This window comes from Cydia fagiglandana, chromosome 7, assembly GCF_963556715.1.
Source record: "Cydia fagiglandana chromosome 7, ilCydFagi1.1, whole genome shotgun sequence".
In the NCBI taxonomy this organism is placed as follows: Eukaryota; Metazoa; Arthropoda; class Insecta; order Lepidoptera; family Tortricidae; genus Cydia; species Cydia fagiglandana.
In genome coordinates this window covers 1794743-1812430 of record NC_085938.1, presented here as the reverse complement: position 1 = coordinate 1812430, position 17688 = coordinate 1794743, and the positions used below count along the sequence as shown (strand labels likewise).

Genomic DNA, 17688 nt, shown 5'->3' with positions numbered 1-17688 from the left:
CAATACATTGCGTCTTTGAATAACCTTTAAAGTGTATTAAAAATCATACTACAAGTTATTTTCAAAAGTCGCTGAACAAATGTTGATCAGTATGAGGAGTACAGCCTACAGTTAAATTTTTTGCTCATATTACAGGCCACACCCGGTATATAGGGAGTGCTCTCTTTACACGGACAAATGTCAGTGTAGTTTTTCTTTTTACAAATAGGTATGACTTCAAAAAATAATATAGCTGGTCAAACAACTTTGTCATTTGGAAAACGCGCGAAATTCAAATTTTCTATGGGACGATAACCCTTCGAGTCTACCTACATTTGAAATTTTTTTGCGCTCTTTTCTACTGACGAAAAACGGCTCGACAGACTATATGTCCTACTACTATTCGATTTTCTCAAGTCTAACAAATATTTCTATAGACAAAATATTATTTCCAAAAAACTCTTACGCATTTTCTTCGTGCTTGATCGTTGTAAAGCGTAAATAATTCAACAGGTGCCCTTGAGTGCATCAACAGCCCAATCTGTTCCACGCTTTCGGATTGTTTTTGGTACGTGTTGTTTTGTGGCATGGATATAAATATTATTGCTGCTGAAATTATTCATTTGCAATTCTGATGATGATGATGATGATGTCCTCTCAACCGTACAAATCATGTATTCTGTAAATTCTGACGTGCATGGTCTTAACGTGACTCCTTAGAAGAAAAAATTATATAGTGATTTTTCGCGATTTGGGGTTTGATCCCAAAGTATAAGTTGTTCAGTATAATTCCAAAATCTCCCTGGTAACGGGAATGCACTTATTTCTTGGCCTAGATATTTTTGCTAATGGCTTCTTCTATACTATACATACATTATTATTAGGTACGTATACTGTAATACTCGTACATTCATACATTACAGTTAGGTACAATATTACTAGTATTTGTATTAGCTGGTATTAGTATAGTGTAGAACTGGCCTTAGTACGCTGAAATCCCCTCAAATCGGTGGCATAAACCCGGCATTCACGGTCTCATACAAAGGACTGGTCTCTATAAAACGGACAAAGGAAGCATTGTATTTACCCGGAGGATTCGAACTTACATTTTGACGTCAAAATGATGTAATTTTGTTACCATTCGCCCGTCGCCAATACCTGTACGAAGAAAGCCAATAACAAAATGACATCATAAACGGCACGATTTGAACATTAAAGCAGGCCACTGACGAGCCTTCCAAATGGATACCGTTACCGTTACAATGGATTCATCCAAATGGACGGCATCCTAATATTAAACATTGTACGTTTTTTACATTCACGGACCGATTTTGGATTGCAGCCACGCTATTTGGACTGTTGGAAGGCTCGTCAGTGGCCACCTTAAGAATATTAAGATCGGTCAAATATTACGGCTAGATACGATATAGATTAGATTCAGTGTCAAAAGTGACGTGTTTGTTTGAAGGAAAGTCACTTTTGACACTGACACATCTAATCTATATCGTATCTAATATTTGACGAATCTTAACGTTCGAATCATGCCGTGAGATATCAAAGTAATTCTACGTTGGCATTGGCATTATACACACGTTTAGCTTTGCACGGAGAGGAGTCACGCACACAACAACACGTCCTATAAAAAGACTGAATTGGACATATAAATTGATCTTCTTTTGTTATCATTCGCCCGGTGCATCTGGCTTGTAAGCTACAGTAACCACAAAAGTAGCATCAGACTATCGGCCCGATTCGAACTTTAAGATACGTCAATTAATAGATCTAGAAACGATATGGATTAGATGTGTCAGTGTCAAATGTGACGTTTCTTTAAACAAAAACGTCACTTTTGACACTGACACGTCTAATCAATATCGTTTCTAGATCTATTAATTGACGTATCTTAAAGTTCGAATCGGACTGATATGTTTAACACGTGGCAAAATCTCTGGAATTCTTCCAGATTGGAGGTAGGAAAACACTATGGCCACATTCAACCTAATATTCCACGTAAACCATGGTTTTTCAAATTCCGAGCATACCCTAAATGGGTCACGTCTACAATTTGCCGTTTACGCTTGGGGCCAGTTTGTACACGTTTAGCTTCCTTTTAGATTCCTTGCCAAGATACGGGTCCGGGATACGTCACTGTGCGAATGTGGGTTAGACGAAGGCACCGTAGATCACATTTTCTTCTCTTGTCCGAGATTCAATTACTCTTTGTACGATGTGTTACCTTCAAATATTCCACGACCCATTAATTTTTACTCACTTCTCACTCTAATGGACCCGGCCCTAACTTCTATCCTTATTAAGTATGTACAGGAGCATAATATAAAACTTTAACTCTTACTGCTCGTCTTACTATTACTATTATTTCTATCTATCTATATATTGCAATTTCTACGTTTTTTCCTCCATTTAATCCGCTATGTTGCTTGCCTTAACAATCTGTCATCCGCTTTCCGCTCTTTTTCACTAATGTTGGTACTATTGTATGTTAATTGTGTCATGTCATGTATTTGTCTGTGATGTCCATAATAATTTGTTTGTTTTAGGTTCCCGTCTATCCTTCCACAAAAATCAAAATTTTACCGATCATTCTCGTCTCACAAGTCAAAAGTCTATACCTCGACATTGGCAGAATCCACCTTGCTAAATTTAGCAAGGAGTATAAGCCATAATATATATATAAAAAAAAACGTCACTTTTGACACTGACACGTCTAATCAATATCGTTTCTAGATCTATTAATTGACGTATCTTAAAGTTCGAATCGGGCAGATTGACAGATCTAGCATGACAAATACGATGGCATAGACATAAGTTCGAACATTTCCGACTAAATACGATGGAAAACAATTATGCACTACATCTGTAAATACAGATACAGAGTGTCATGTCAGAAAAAATTTAAATAAATACTTAAATTTTTTCTGACATGACACTCTAAATTCTCTAAAGCAATATTTCATTAGTTACGCTCCATACAATGTAGTTCGCAAATATGTGTATGCAACATCAGGATACGCCGATGCAAAAATGCAGTTATTTTTATACGTTTATCTAATCAGTATTTATAGGATGTAAAGCAGATAAATAAGAAGAGCCATATTTACAGCCAAATGTCGCCCAACATACATACATACAACTTATATGATGAATAACATGATAGTATAAACAGCAACACTCTTAACTGTAAGTCGGTGAAACTTTTAATACAAAAGGAAAGTAAGGTCACTAAATGCCGCAAATATCTACCTGCTTCCCAGAGCGGCATATTTGCGGCGCTTGAGGCTTTCGGCTGAGGAAGCCACAACGCCAGCAGAATATTTGGTGCTCGGAACATGGGACGGTGCCAGGGTATCAACGCAAGTAGCGACGCAAACTAAGACCGACCCATGCTCCAAGGCACCAGTGTCATTCCGTCAGGCCTCTTGCCGTCATCCCTGGCCAGACCGCTGGGCTCTAGGACTGCAGGTACTTTGGCACTAACAAGAGCCCGACGGATGACATCATTTAGGTACTTATTTACTTAATTTATAATTTTTTTTTTCTTTTTTTTTTCATTTTTCATTACGGGGGATCCTTCCTTTATGAGAGTACTTGATGATAATGATGACGGTATCCTGTTATCCTTCATCAGGGACATAGGGCTCTCAGAAGGGTTCTCCACTGTTGTCGATCCTGCGCTGTCTCTGCAAGTTTCTTCCAGTCGAGGCCAGCGGAGGCAGCGGATGCCACCTCTTTGTTGACTGTGCGCCTCCGGTGATACGTGGACGACCGGGTCTTCTTTTTCCAGAGGTTTGCCACGTCAGACCTTGTTGAGACAGGTGATTGTCTGGTCTTCGCAATACGAGATATACAGGGTGATTCATGAGACGTGAGCAGGACTAATCCTGCACACTCAGCAACTGTTAATTGATCGATGACCGTCGTATTTAGGTGAAACAACGACACTTTTTCCTATTTTTAACTTTTTGGTGAGGGCAAATTTAACTCTCTACAATCATGGTTACCCTACAAGACCTAATTAATAAACATAAAACCTCTTTAACCGTAATGACAGCATTTTGATTACAAAGAAAATAAACTGTCAAACTTGAGTGAGATACGAGTTTTCAAAAGTAACCAGTCCGTGATGACATTCAATTTGACACAGAATATCGGTAGTTTAGTATTCTAATTTTAGGGTGACCATGCATGTCGAAAATAAATTTATTAATTTTTTTTCAACACGAGTAGAAAATTAACGTTAATCTCACTAATATTGATACGAAACAGTTGCTTATAATTTACAAAATGCGCAGTGTTAGTCCTGCTCACGTCTCCTGAATCACCCTGTATAATATGAGAGTACTTATTGAATTAAAATAATAACTTAGAAAAAGTGGAAAAATTACTGTCTTGGGGGAGGGTTGGGTGTGTTTGGGAGAAGTGTAACAATCTTACGGTAGATGTCGCTAGAGTTACTTGACCCATCATTTATGGTGGAAATATTTGCTGGCTATGGATGAGGTCTTTGTGGCTCAGATGGCAGAGCGCTGGAGTGTCGATCCAGAGGCCCTGAATTCAATTCTCACCCAAAACAGTAATTTTTCCACTTTTAAATTTATTCTAAGCTTAATAGCATCGTTCACAGACGTTTTTACTTATTAAAAATTAAAATAAAATAACTTTTCTTACTTTATTATACACATCGTTGGCGCTTTAGTCAATGCCAAGGTTACAATCATGTATTATACACCTTACAAACTTCCCACCAAGTTTTGTGTGTACTGCGTCTAATTACATAAAGTAAACAAAGTACCTAATTAATTAGCAGCGGCGTGAAATGTTTCTCTAACTTCTTAGCTTTACGAGTTATCGGATTAGCAAACAGGGAAATTGTTTTACTTGATTGAAATTAAAATACAGACCAAGACAATAAAATTACCTACAAAGTTACAGAAGATATACCAACACATCACTTATTTTAACGAAAAAAATATTGTTTTTTTTTTTTTTTAATTTTAGGGTCTCTTCCCATTCAATCAATCAAACTTTTATTGATAAAACAGAAGTATTTTACATATCAACATGGGCTAGTGGGCATAGTCTCATACTTTTTCATACAAAGAATATTTTTTTGCCTGACACGTTCATAGCACGGTCATGGTATGATACGGTGTAGTGGGCAGAGACCTTTAATAAAAAAAACTTCCGTTAGACACACACATATTAAATATATTTAAAACGGGTCACTCACGTATTTAAGTGACGTTTACGTATTTATACGTGAGTGAACAGGGGGCCGATTTTTTAAAAATTCGTGCACTCGATTTCGTCACTCGAAAATCGGTGGAAAACAGTGGATAATTTTTTAAATACGAGCGATAGAAATTGGGAATCGAGTGGTTGGGATTGGGGACCACTAGTTTTCAATTCTATTAAATGCCGGGTACCTACTGGAGATATTATTGAACGAAATACACGAAATCGAGCGGTCGAATTTCAAAAATCGGTCCCCTGTGCACAAAATATTTAATACTCTTCGAACATCCTAAAAATAATCTTAAGGTTACTTACCTGTTTATTATTTCCTTACGTCTCCCACTCAAACATAAGTTTGCATCAATAAACCGAATATCATGTAGATATTGTAAGGACCGGGACCGGGGGGAACTGTCTGGCACGCGTAAGTACTTACAAAATAAACAAAAAATAGAATTAGAAAAAAAATGGATGATGCGAAACACGTGTCGAGTTTCTTATATTTGTGCGGAGGTTTGTTATATATTTGCCTATTTCTTTTCACGGTTTGGGGACAGTTGTTTAATGTTACCAGGAATTTTTAGGTCAGTAAACGTAACCGAATTAAAAACTTCGCGTAAAACTGGTCTTTCTTGTGGACAGTAAACTTAAATATTAACGATTCCGATACCTTTGTACATACTAAGGCTTTTAAGAATTTGAAAGTTTGAATTATAAGGGTAAGGGCCTAAGAAAATTTGTAACTGAAATAGGTGTCATATAACACATATATCAAAAAAGTGACAAAGCCGGCCCTCCAGTGACGAAGGCCTGGCTCTGGCTAACCCTCTGGACCTCTAGGCTACTGACGTCACGAGTATAAAATTTGGGTTAGAACAGACAAGGAAAGCATTAAAAGCATTAAATGTATTGCTTCTCTTTCATCTTTCAATGGAACGCTTTTACAGTTTCTTTTCCTCAAAGGAAAGCCAGTGGACAGTACTAAACTTAAAGTCCAATCTTAAAAATAACACCATGTGCCACTAACCAGTCCCAGTAAAGTGATGTAGTGTACGTACAATAATTAACATTATGTGTACTGGGTGGTTTGAAAATGTGATGTTTACCCCAAACTTTTTTGTACACTTTTCATCGGGTACCGTAAAACGAGGTGAGTAGGTTTCGCGGGGAGAGTTGGGTTATGAATGGGGAGAGAAGGTTTGAGAGGGAGTGAGAAGGGATTTTAAGGCTACTGCTACAAAAATAATGTATTCCAATTTAAAGTGGGGCTATAGTAATACGCATAATAAGAAAAATCGATCCAACAATCTTCCAAAATCACCTTTGTATGAAAAACCATCTCACTCCCAATACGAGGCACTACGGGGTGAGGTGGGTTTTCCTCTTTATCGTCAAAGTTATGAAATGGGACTACCCAAAATAAAATACAAACGTCCGAACCACTCTATTTTTACTGGGACATCAGTTAGCCGCGACCACGATCAGTGAGACCTGCGTCGAAATGTCGGTAAAATTAAATGTAATAAAATAAATTCGCGATAGACCCGTCTAAATGTCAGTTAATATGAATTGTCAGAATCTGAAAATTTATTCACCGCTACCGTCACCTTAATAAGGCCCCAGCTTAGACACGTTTAGCAAATTACCTCTCTGATCTAACGCCAAACGCAAAAGGCTATTATGGCAGCTTGATTTACTCTCCTGTTTTTATTCTATTAATTTTTTCCTGTTACCTTTTTCCGTTCTAACCCCCGGCCACTTACCTGTCTGGCTAGCTGATGAGAAATTAATTACCTCTAGGATTAGTACAGTCATTATAGATTTTGACCCGTGAATAATTAGTTCTTGGATTTTTTTTTCGTAGGTCCCTCGGGGGGGTCACTAGGAGTGTAAATTCAATAATTTTTAAGAAAAAAAAAACCGACTTCCATGGGGGCCGATGAAAGATTATTGTAGATGGTACACTATGTAGAAAAGGAGGTAAAACCACCCACTTTTCTACTAGCATTTCGCTTCTGTATAATGGCTCCTCTACAGGATGGGCCAACGCCGGCCACTCCAAGGGACGCAGCCATGTGGTAGAATGAGATAGCAATATCACTTGCTCCCTCTAACGCATAAATGCGTCCCTTGGAGTGGCCGGCGTTGGCCCATCGTGAAGAGGAGTCATGAGGGTCGTAGTTCTAGCCTAACCTAACCCACTCCTCAGATAGCAGTTCGGTTCTGTGCGGATCGCAGTTCGAACCTAATCAAACCCACTTTTCAAGTAGCATTTCGTTTCTGTAAGGCTCGCAGTTCTAACCTAACCTAATCCTTGTTCGGTTCTGTGAGGATCGCAGTTCAAACCTAACCTAACCCACTTAATGGCGCATGCCGTGCGGTGTACGGGGGTTTAAGCGGGAGGGGCTAGTAAGATTGGCATCATCGTACTTTATACCTACATTAATTTTATGGTAGGTAATCATAGTTGTTTATTTAGTTAAGGTATCATAGTGGTTTTCTGTGTCAAGGTCCGGGTCCGAGTCCGGGTCCGAGTCCAGGTCCGAGTCCGGGTCCGAGTCCGGTTCCGTGTCCGGGTCCGAGACCGGGTCCGAGTCCGGATCCGAGTCCGGGTCCGAGTCCGGTTCCGAGTCCGGGTCCGAACCGGATCCGGGTATGAGTCCGAGTCCGGGTCCCCGCGTCCAAGTCAAAATCGAAATTCGTAATCACCAAACGTGTACCATGCGTCATTGAAGAGTTCTGGTCATCATCAGCAGTTCCACTTCATCAAATGCGACAGTTTTTAATGTAAATGCTTGATTTTATGATGAAAATACAAAAAAATCTATACGTATGCCTTTAATATTTGAGGAGTTCCCTCGATTCCTTATGGATCCCATCATCAGAACTCGAGCTTGAAAAAAATGTGGCTTAAAAACTTAACTTGCTTAACGAACATAACGAAAAGGAAAAATCGCCAAACGTGAACTATGCGTCGTTTAAGAGTTCTGTTCTGATCATCATCAGCAGTTTCACTTCATCAAATGCAACAGTTTTTAATGAAAATGCTTGATTTTTTTATGTAAATACAAAAATGTCTATACGCATGCCTTTAAGATTTGAGGAGTTCCCTTGATTCCTCATGGATCCCATCATCAGAACTCGAGCTTGACAAAAATGTGGCTCAAAAACATAACTTGCTTAACAAACATAACGACGAGGACAAATCGCCAACCGTGAACTATGCGTCGTTGAAGAGTTCTGTTCTGATCATCATCAGCAGTTCCACTTCATCAAATGCAACAGTTTTTAATGAAAATGCTTGATTTTCTGATGTAAATACAAAAATCTCTATACGCATGCCTTTAAGATTTGAGGAGTTCCCTTGATTCCTCATGGATCCCATCATCAGAACTCGAGCTTGACAAAAATGTGGCTTAAAAACTTAACTTGCTTAACAAACATAACGACGAGGACAAATCGCCAACCGTGAACTATGCGTCGTTGAAGAGTTCTGTTCTGATCATCATCAGCAGTTCCACTTCATCAAATGCAACAGTTTTTAATGAAAATGCTTGATTTTCTGATGTAAATACAAAAATCTCTATACGCATGCCTTTAAGATTTGAGGAGTTCCCTTGATTCCTCATGGATCCCATTATCAGAACTCGAGCTTGACAAAAATGTGGCTTAAAAACTTAACTTGCTTAACAAACATAACGAAGAGGACAAATCGCCAACCGTGAACTATGCGTCGTTAAAGAGTTTCGTTCTGATCATCATCAGCAGTTCCACTTCATCAAATGTCACTTTTTTGGGTGTATATGCTTGATTTGTTGATAAAAACCCAAAAATCACTATATGTATGCCTTTAAGATTTGAGGAGTTCCCTCGATTCCTCATGGATCCCATCATCAGAACTGGGTTTTGACAAAAACGGGACCAATCTGTATGCATATACATTCAATCAAAAAAAGAATTTTCAAAATCGATCTAGTAATGACGAAGATATGGAGTAACAAACATAAAAAAAAATAAAAAAAATAAAAAACATAAAAAAAATAAAAAAAATAAAAAAAAACATACAACCGAATTGATAACCTCCTTCTTTGAGATTTGGAAGTCGGTTAAAAAGTAGGCTTAATCAGGCTCCTGCGTATATTCAAAAAATGGTTTTTTTCCAAAAAAACGGTTTTTCTTCAATAACTCGGCCATTTTTGATTTTACAGTAAAACCGTAAGGACAAAAATTGTAGGAAATATGATTCTCTACAAGTTAGTCCAGTCATTATATCCAAAAAACCGACCCTTCCCGTGAATAATCAGTTCTTGGATTTTTTTTGGTACGTCCCTCGGGGAATCACTGGGAGTGTAAATTCAAAAAGTAAACTGAATCAGGGTCCTGTGTATATTCGAAAAACGGTTTTTCTTGAATAATTCGGTCATTTTTGATTTTACAGTAAAACCGTGAGGACAAAAATTTTAGAAAATTGATTCTCTACAAGTTTGGTCCTCACAATTTTTCTTCTAGGATCGATAGTTTGGAAATAAAATTTGAAAAAAGCGACAAATTCAAAATATTTTCAACATCTCGTTTATTTTCAACTTTACGACATAAATGAAGAGGACTAAACTTGTAGAGAATCAAATTCTGAACAATTTTGGTTCCCACCTTCTTTCCCCCAAAATCGATATTTTAGAAATTAAACCTGAAAAACGCGACAAATTCAAAATATTATCATTATCTCCTATGTTCCACGCTTTACGGCATAAATGAAGGGAAACAAAGTTGTAGAGAATCAAATTCTGAACAATTTTTGTCCTCACGGTTTTACTGTAAAATCAAAAAATGACCGAGTTATTCAAGAAAAACCGTTTTTCGAATATACACAGGACCCTGATTCAGTCTACTTTTTGAATTTACACTCCCAGTGATTGCCCCGAGGGACGTACGAAAAAAAAATCCAAGAACTGATTATTCATGGCAAGGGTCGGTTTTTTGGATATAATGACTGGACTAACTTGTAGAGAATCAAATTTCCTAGTTTTTGTCCTTATGGTTTTACTGTAAAATCAAAAATGGCCGAGTTATTGAAGAAAAACCGTTTCTTTGGAAAAAAACCATTTTTCGAATATACGCAGGAGCCTGATTAAGCCTACTTTTTGAATTTACACTCCCAGTGACCCCCCCGAGGGACCTACGAAAAAAAATCCAAGAACTAATTATTCACGGGTAGGGTCGGTTTTTTGGATATAATGACTGTACTAGATAGTACGTTTATTTTTATGTACTAAGAAATACCTATCTAAGAATTAGGTAGGTATTCCGATCTTTTTATCGTTTTTATTTATTTATTTATTTTAACTTCATTGCACAAAATATATACAACAATGTACAAATGGCGGACTTAATGCCAAATGGCATTCTCTACCAGTCAACCATAGGGCCAAACAGAGATATCTACAATTGGTGCAGAGAGAAATATACCTATTGAGTAAATTAAAAAAAAGCAAACTACACATATGAACTACATAAATAAATAAAATATTTATAAACAAAACAATACAAATATATATAAACAGTTTTTGATCATACTTGGATTGAAGCTCCTCAATTTGTGTGAAAGAATCACGAAATCTCTATTTGGGCAATAAAAATGTACCTATCCATATAATTTTCCGTCGAGTTGCGTAAATTCCACACGTTTTCGTAATTCAAGGGAAGTTTTTTAGTGTTCCGTACCCAAAGGGTAAAAACGGGATCCTATTACTAAGTTTCTGCAATATCGGAAATTTTAGGAAATTTTTTCACGGGATACAAAGAAGACTTTCATTTTGCAAAATTTCGATCCCCGATATAAAAAGTGGAGGATAGAGAGGTATAATCTAAGAAAAAAAACCGGGCAAGTGCGATTCGGACTCGCGCACGAAGGGTTCCGTACCATAATGCAAAAAAAAACGATAAAAAAAAGCAAAAAAAAACGGTCACCCATCCAAGTACTGACCACTCCCGACGTTGCTTACCTTTGGTCAAAAATCACGTTTGTTGTATGGGAGCCCCATTTAAATCTTTATTATATTCTGTTTTTAAGTATATGTTGTTATAGAGCGGCAACAGAAATACATCATCTGTGAAAATTTCAACTGTCTAGCTGTCACGGTTCGTGAGATACAGCCTGGTGACAGACGAACGGACGGACGGACGGACGGACGGACGGACGGACACCGAAGTCTTAGTAATAGGGTCCCGTTTTACCCTTTGGGTACGGAACCCTAAAAACGTGCCCCTTAAATTGACATCCAAAACAGATGGCGCTGTACTGCTTTTGACAATCAGAGTTACCGCAAAATAAATGGGGCAGTGCAGGGCCATCACGTTTACCTGTCAAATTCAAATTTTATGCATCTTACTCAAACTATTGTAGGTATCTTTGGTATGAATGATACAGATGACATGGAACCCTGCTCTTCCACAGTTAAATGTACTTATGCATATATCTCGAATCTCGATTCATTTCAGGTCAACTAAATAAAAGAGGAGTACCTTTTAACCGAAGTACCTTTTTAAGAGGAGTACGTCCGGATGGTCGACGACCGGTTGGGCGTCCTAGGTATCGCTGGTGCGATGAGGTCGTGAAAGATCTGAACGAGCTCGGTGCCGTCGATTGGACAGAAACGGCGCTAGACAGAGAAGCATGGCATTCCTTAGTGTCAGAGGCCAAGATCCACTTCGGGTCGCTGCGCCACGGCAGTAAGTAAGTACCTTTTAACGGCGGATCGGCTGAGATTACAGTTACAGGTCAGTGGTGTTTTTGACGCCATCAGCCGGCCTAGCCAAGGTTACAATCGCTATCGCTTCCACAACGAAACACTTTGTGTCTCTCGAGCACTCTTCCATATTAGTGCGACAGTGACAGTTGCGTTTCGATCGCTACGGAGCGTAAGCGATTGGCATATTGGCTGCGCGGCCAGTTCTTTCGAATTTTCGTCAAAAATTATGAGCGTTTGAATCGCTCTAAATTTTTGAACATTAAATTTTTTTTATTAATAATATTTGGCTTTTCCACATCTCGGGACCATGGGATCCCGGACTTTTGGGAGGCGTGCGTGGGGCCGAAGCCAACAGCGCAGAGGCCCTTTAAGACAATTTAATCTAAAGGCAAGGGATACACGTGGCGGATACTATCCCCGAACGCACAATGTGATACATCCGGAGATGGTCTCCGCCAGGTGCAAAGACTATTGGAGTGCAGCACTTTTGTGCTGCGATGGGAACTAAGGTCATGGGCTATAGATTTGAAAGTTGGATGGACTGGATAATGGGCTATGGGAGAGACTAGCGGACACCTGCCGTGACAATCAGTCTCAAAATTGTGTAAGACAGGTGGTGACTCGCCTACTCATTTAGTGGGCCCTACAACGGCCGCACGCACAGTGCGACAATAGGGCAACACTTCGGAGCGGCTGTAAGGTTGTCGAGAGGTGAGTCTGCGGTAGCCAGATCCCGGTGATCCGTTCAGCAGGCCGCCGGCGTTATGACATTTTACACTTCCAACCTGGAGCATAGGTCGCGCTCTTGCGACTCCACTCTGGCCGGCCAATCAAGGCAAGCACAGAGGCGAGGGCCAGATGACAGGGCCCTCTGGAATAGGGGTCCGCGGTGTCGCCACTCACCGTCAGCTCGCCACAAGCTGCCCCCGCGGGGATATTTGGCTTATTATTAACCGGGCAACTAAAATATTAAACAGCAACTTTCATTGGGCATATAATAATATATAGACGGTCAAGCAAATCTTGTCAGTAGAAAAAGGCGCGAAATTCAAATTTTCTATGGAACGATAACCCTTCGCGCCTACATTTTTCAAATTTGCCGCCTTTTTCTACTGACAAGATCTGCTTGACGCAGTATAATTTGGCCGTGCATTAATATTTTAGCGCCAAATAAAACATATTAGTCTCAAATATAAGCATCATACTATTAAAAAATGTGGCAGCAATATCAAGCCATCCAAAAAAAATATAGGGAACTTAAAATGATAGGTTGGCAACTAAAATAATAAATTGGCAACTAATATTGTAAAGCGATCATAAAATTTAGTTGTCATCTAGTTGTTCACACCTAAGTAATCAACTATAGTCGTAACTGAGCATGTCGTTTTAGTATTAGTATTTTAACACGAAAGCCGTTAAATTTAATGAATATTGGTCACTTTTTACACAAAACACCTAATTAATTTACCAATACGTAATGGTCAGTATACTAATAGTCGAAATTTCTAATCATGAAACGCCTAATGGCCAATATAATATCATTAGATCTTTAAATTTTTTATTACTAATTGCAATAGTTGCCACTGTGTTCTGCTAGAGTCAACAGATACATAGGTGCGACGACGAGCAAAGCGAGGAGGAGCGTGTTAGGTTGACCGTGTAATGACCAAACAAAATATTTTAAAAGAACTTCATTTTTGAATTAATATATAGCCGTTTTCTTTTTAAAATGTGCTTCATAAATGGTCTCCAATATAATAATTCAGTTGCCAAATAAATACTTGGTACCTGCCTAAAAATAATCAAAAGCTGTAACTGCATTAAAATACAACTCATATTGATATATTTGAAGGCTCCGTTTTTGTTGTCAAACTATTAATTTTAACTAGTACCCATTTCTATTTTTTTAAACTACCCAAATTCGATTAATTAGTTGACCGGTTAAATACCTGCCATAATATTTTGGGTAAATTTATAAAATATTTTTTTATTTTTTCCGGTGTTCAAACGATATAAATAATGATTTAAAAAAATTAAAAGTCTTGCATGAGGCTAATTCCGCCTCCACCATCCGCCAAATCCGACACGTGATCGATTATTGATTATTATAAAAACACAACCAAGTACAAACAGCGACACTCCTAACTGTACATCTGTGGACCTTATTACAAAAGGCATAAAGTCCAGTACAGTTAACAGTGTGGGCGATGGTACGTATGTTTCATTAAATCAATTAGTAACGGAATACCGAGTAGATAAAAATTACAACAACTACTACAATATCATTAGGAAGATAATGTGTATAACTGTATATAAGTCCTAAGCTTCGACTGTGTTCCATACTGTGCTGACAGAGTTTACAAGATGAAGTCTTTCGTTATATGTAAGTACGTTTTGTTTTGGATTTTATATGATTATATGTAAAATGTTGTCTCTTCCTAACAAACACAAACGTGAAAACGACGGATAAATAATTATTAACATCTTGTTAGATTGAACAGGACTCGGAACCGGTATTGAAATAATTAATATTGTTCTGAAACCTTTATATTATAAACCGGTTAATTGCTGAAACTTGAACTAAAAAGATACATTCTCTTTTCTAACCAACCGGTTAGAACCAGAAGAGAGGGAACTGATTATTACGGTTCGCGGGGAACGATATAATACCGGTTACTCTCTGCTTTCGGAAACTCTCAGTTAAACTAGTTTGCATACAAGAAAGAGGAAGTAATATCTTACTCGTTTTATCTCGCTTCAATATTTTCAATTTAACCGGTTAATTTAATTCCACAAAAACGAAAGGCGAACTAATGGTATAAACTGGTATCGCAATAGAACAGCTCTTTTCGTTTCCGGGTGAATGAACGAAAACGGTTTGAAAAATAAAACGGTTTCCGAGCCCTATTGAACTTTAACAGACGTTTATAAATAACGTTATTAGTATTTAATGCCTTGACAAATGACAAGCCATGGGCCAAAAGTACAACGTCTACCAAGGAAAAGTATAATATATCCACTTAGAATTAACGTTTCAGTTGTGTAAACGTTACATATATAAGGTACAGATATGTGTATTATAGTGCATACTTATTTTCCATCGTTTTTTGACGGAAACGTACGAACGTGTCTTGTTATTTCAGTCAGTCTCGGAATAAAAAGTACTGAGGTAGTCTGAAGTAGCATGACAAATACGAACGTTTCCGAGGAAATATGATGGAGAACAATTTTGCTAGTGCTAAATAGTGTTTATGTCAGAGATACAGGTACATGTACTGCATGTCATCCATCCATCCATCCATCCATCCATCCATCGTATTCATCCACCGCATCCATCCATCCATCCCTTTCCATCGTATTTTCTCGGAAACAGTTACCTAATCATTTTATTTTCAGTGATTTTATTCGGGTTAATTAGTGGAGCTCTCTGTGACCTCTGGTTTACTGGGTTGACACCGATAGTGAGAATGGCACCGTCCTGGCAGCGGCACAGACGCTTGGAAGGCATGACGTCGACGGACCGGGCTCCACTGGACTCGCCGGTCCTTGCTAGATTGAGATAACTTTTTTGTGTGTGGCTAATAATTCTAATAAATATCTACACTCTGTAGTATGTCGTTATTATTTTATTTTAACCCCCGTTTCATAAAAATAACGGGTTTGATTTAGTTAAATTATGTTTTATCCCTTTCTGACGAATACATAACTCAAAATAGGGTTCCGTAGCCAAATGGCAAAAAAACGGAACCCTTATGGATTCGTCATGTCTGTCTGTCTGTCTGTCCGTCCGTATGTCACAGCCACTTTTTTCCGAAACTATTAGAACTATACTGTTGAAACTTGGTAAGTAGATGTATTCTGTGAACCGCATTAAGATTATCATACAAAAATAGAAAAAAAACAATAAATTTTGGGGATCCCCCATACTTAGAACTGAAACTCAAAAATTTTTTTTCGTCAAACCCATACGTGTGGGGTATCTATGGATAGGTCTTCAAAAATGGTATTGAGGTTTCTAATATAATTTTTTTCTAAGCTGAATAGTTTGCGCGAGAGACACTTCCAAGTGGTAAAATGTGTCCCCTCCCCCCCTGTAACTTCTAAACTAAGAGTATGATAAAACCACAGAATAAATAATAGTATAGAACAGAACATAGGTACAGAACACTCACTCTCTAACAAAACGCGTCTGTCACGATCAGCACAGATATGGCCGCTAGGTGGCGACAGCGCCACGCGCGGCTTATGGCAAACCCCAAAATTGGGGTCGAACGGATGGACTTTTAGCTACCTGTAGCAAAACGACGAAATCGCGGAGTGAGCCACGCTTGATAAAACTAAAAAATATATTTTTAATACGTCATAAATCGTAAACCGCAATCATCTATTATAGTCTATTCTATTCGTAAATGTTGCTGTAAGAGCAAGAGGCTCATAATAGTATTATTCCATGTTGATATTAGTCTTACATTCTTATAATAGCATTTAAAAAGTCTAATATAAGATCAAATGAACTTAGAGAATGTGGATATAAGACCAGGTACTCTCAAGTTCAAGTTCAAGAGTAGAAGGTACCCGAGCGCGAGGAAGGCCGCCCATGAGGTGGACGGACCAAATAAAGGCAGCAATGGACGGTCCCTTGCACGAATGCGCTAAACGCGCAGCCGTCAGGGAGGAGTGGAGGCGAGCCGTCAAACGTGTCACAAAGGGAGACTTCCAATTATGACCACGACCGCTCTGTCAAGAGTGTCCCGATCAAGAAGAAGAAGAAGACTCTCAAGTTCAACGAGACTTCGTAAATGTTGTTGTAAGAACGAGAGGCTTATCCCTTTCCGACCGGTTCGATATAATCCTGCAAACTACTTTTAAAAAATCCTGTCCGCAAGCAAATCATCTTTTCGAGCTCAAACCTATTCCGATCTAAACTGCAGATATTAGCGACACGTTTGAGTACTAAATACGGTAGGTCAATGGCATCAGTCGGTCGCAAGACAGTGTTGAAGATGGTGGCGTATTTTGGTGTGAGTAGTGACACACGTAAGTTCATAATTTCGTATAATTTTAGTATCGAAGTTGCTATTTAATACTTAATTATTACAGTAAAAGAGTTAAATGAGTTAATTTAGCACAAATAAGAGCAAAAATATGTTATTTAGGGAAAACTACATGCTCGTAAAAAATAAGTGCAGGAATTTGTGGGTTCGGTCGTAGCCCGTGATTCAATTGTTGTAACTATTTGCAAGTTTGTGAGTATCCGGCTTTTGCGCAAAAACTTAAATCACAATAGATAGCATATGTTTTATTATTTTATAATATATTGCGCTTCTTAGGTTTGTATTTTTTAAGATGTCCATTAGGAGCCAGACAAATGCTTTGAATTTTGTGTTATGGTGATATAAGTATCAAATATTGAAGAATTTCACGACGACCTTATTCCCCTTATTCGCTTTTGGAATGAATTCACTATGAAAGCCAAGAATCAGAGGATGTTCTGGCTTCGCTGCGTCAGGTCGTAGTGTATAAAACCCGTCCAGTAGGGTTAAAAGCATGGTGATTATAATCCTGCCGGATTTATGCTTGATTTCGGTACACCCATATAAAGTAGTTTGGCTGTGATAATATGTCACTGGGGTTAGGTCCAGCTGTTGGTCTATACTCGATCTTTTCTCGAAGTGTATGCCAAGGTACTTAGTTTATATTGCCATAG

General features: G+C 38.3%; 1 long non-coding RNA gene across 1 annotated transcript in view; it reads left to right on the top strand.

Annotated features, from left to right (window-relative positions):
• The first annotated feature begins 15166 nt into the window (after positions 1-15166).
• LOC134665750 (uncharacterized) overlaps positions 15167-17688 on the top strand; it is a 148901-nt gene continuing 146379 nt past the window's right edge. Inside the window, exon 1 of the long non-coding RNA XR_010098413.1 lies at positions 15167-15216. This is a non-coding gene — a long non-coding RNA (uncharacterized LOC134665750). The remainder of the gene's footprint in view (positions 15217-17688) is intronic.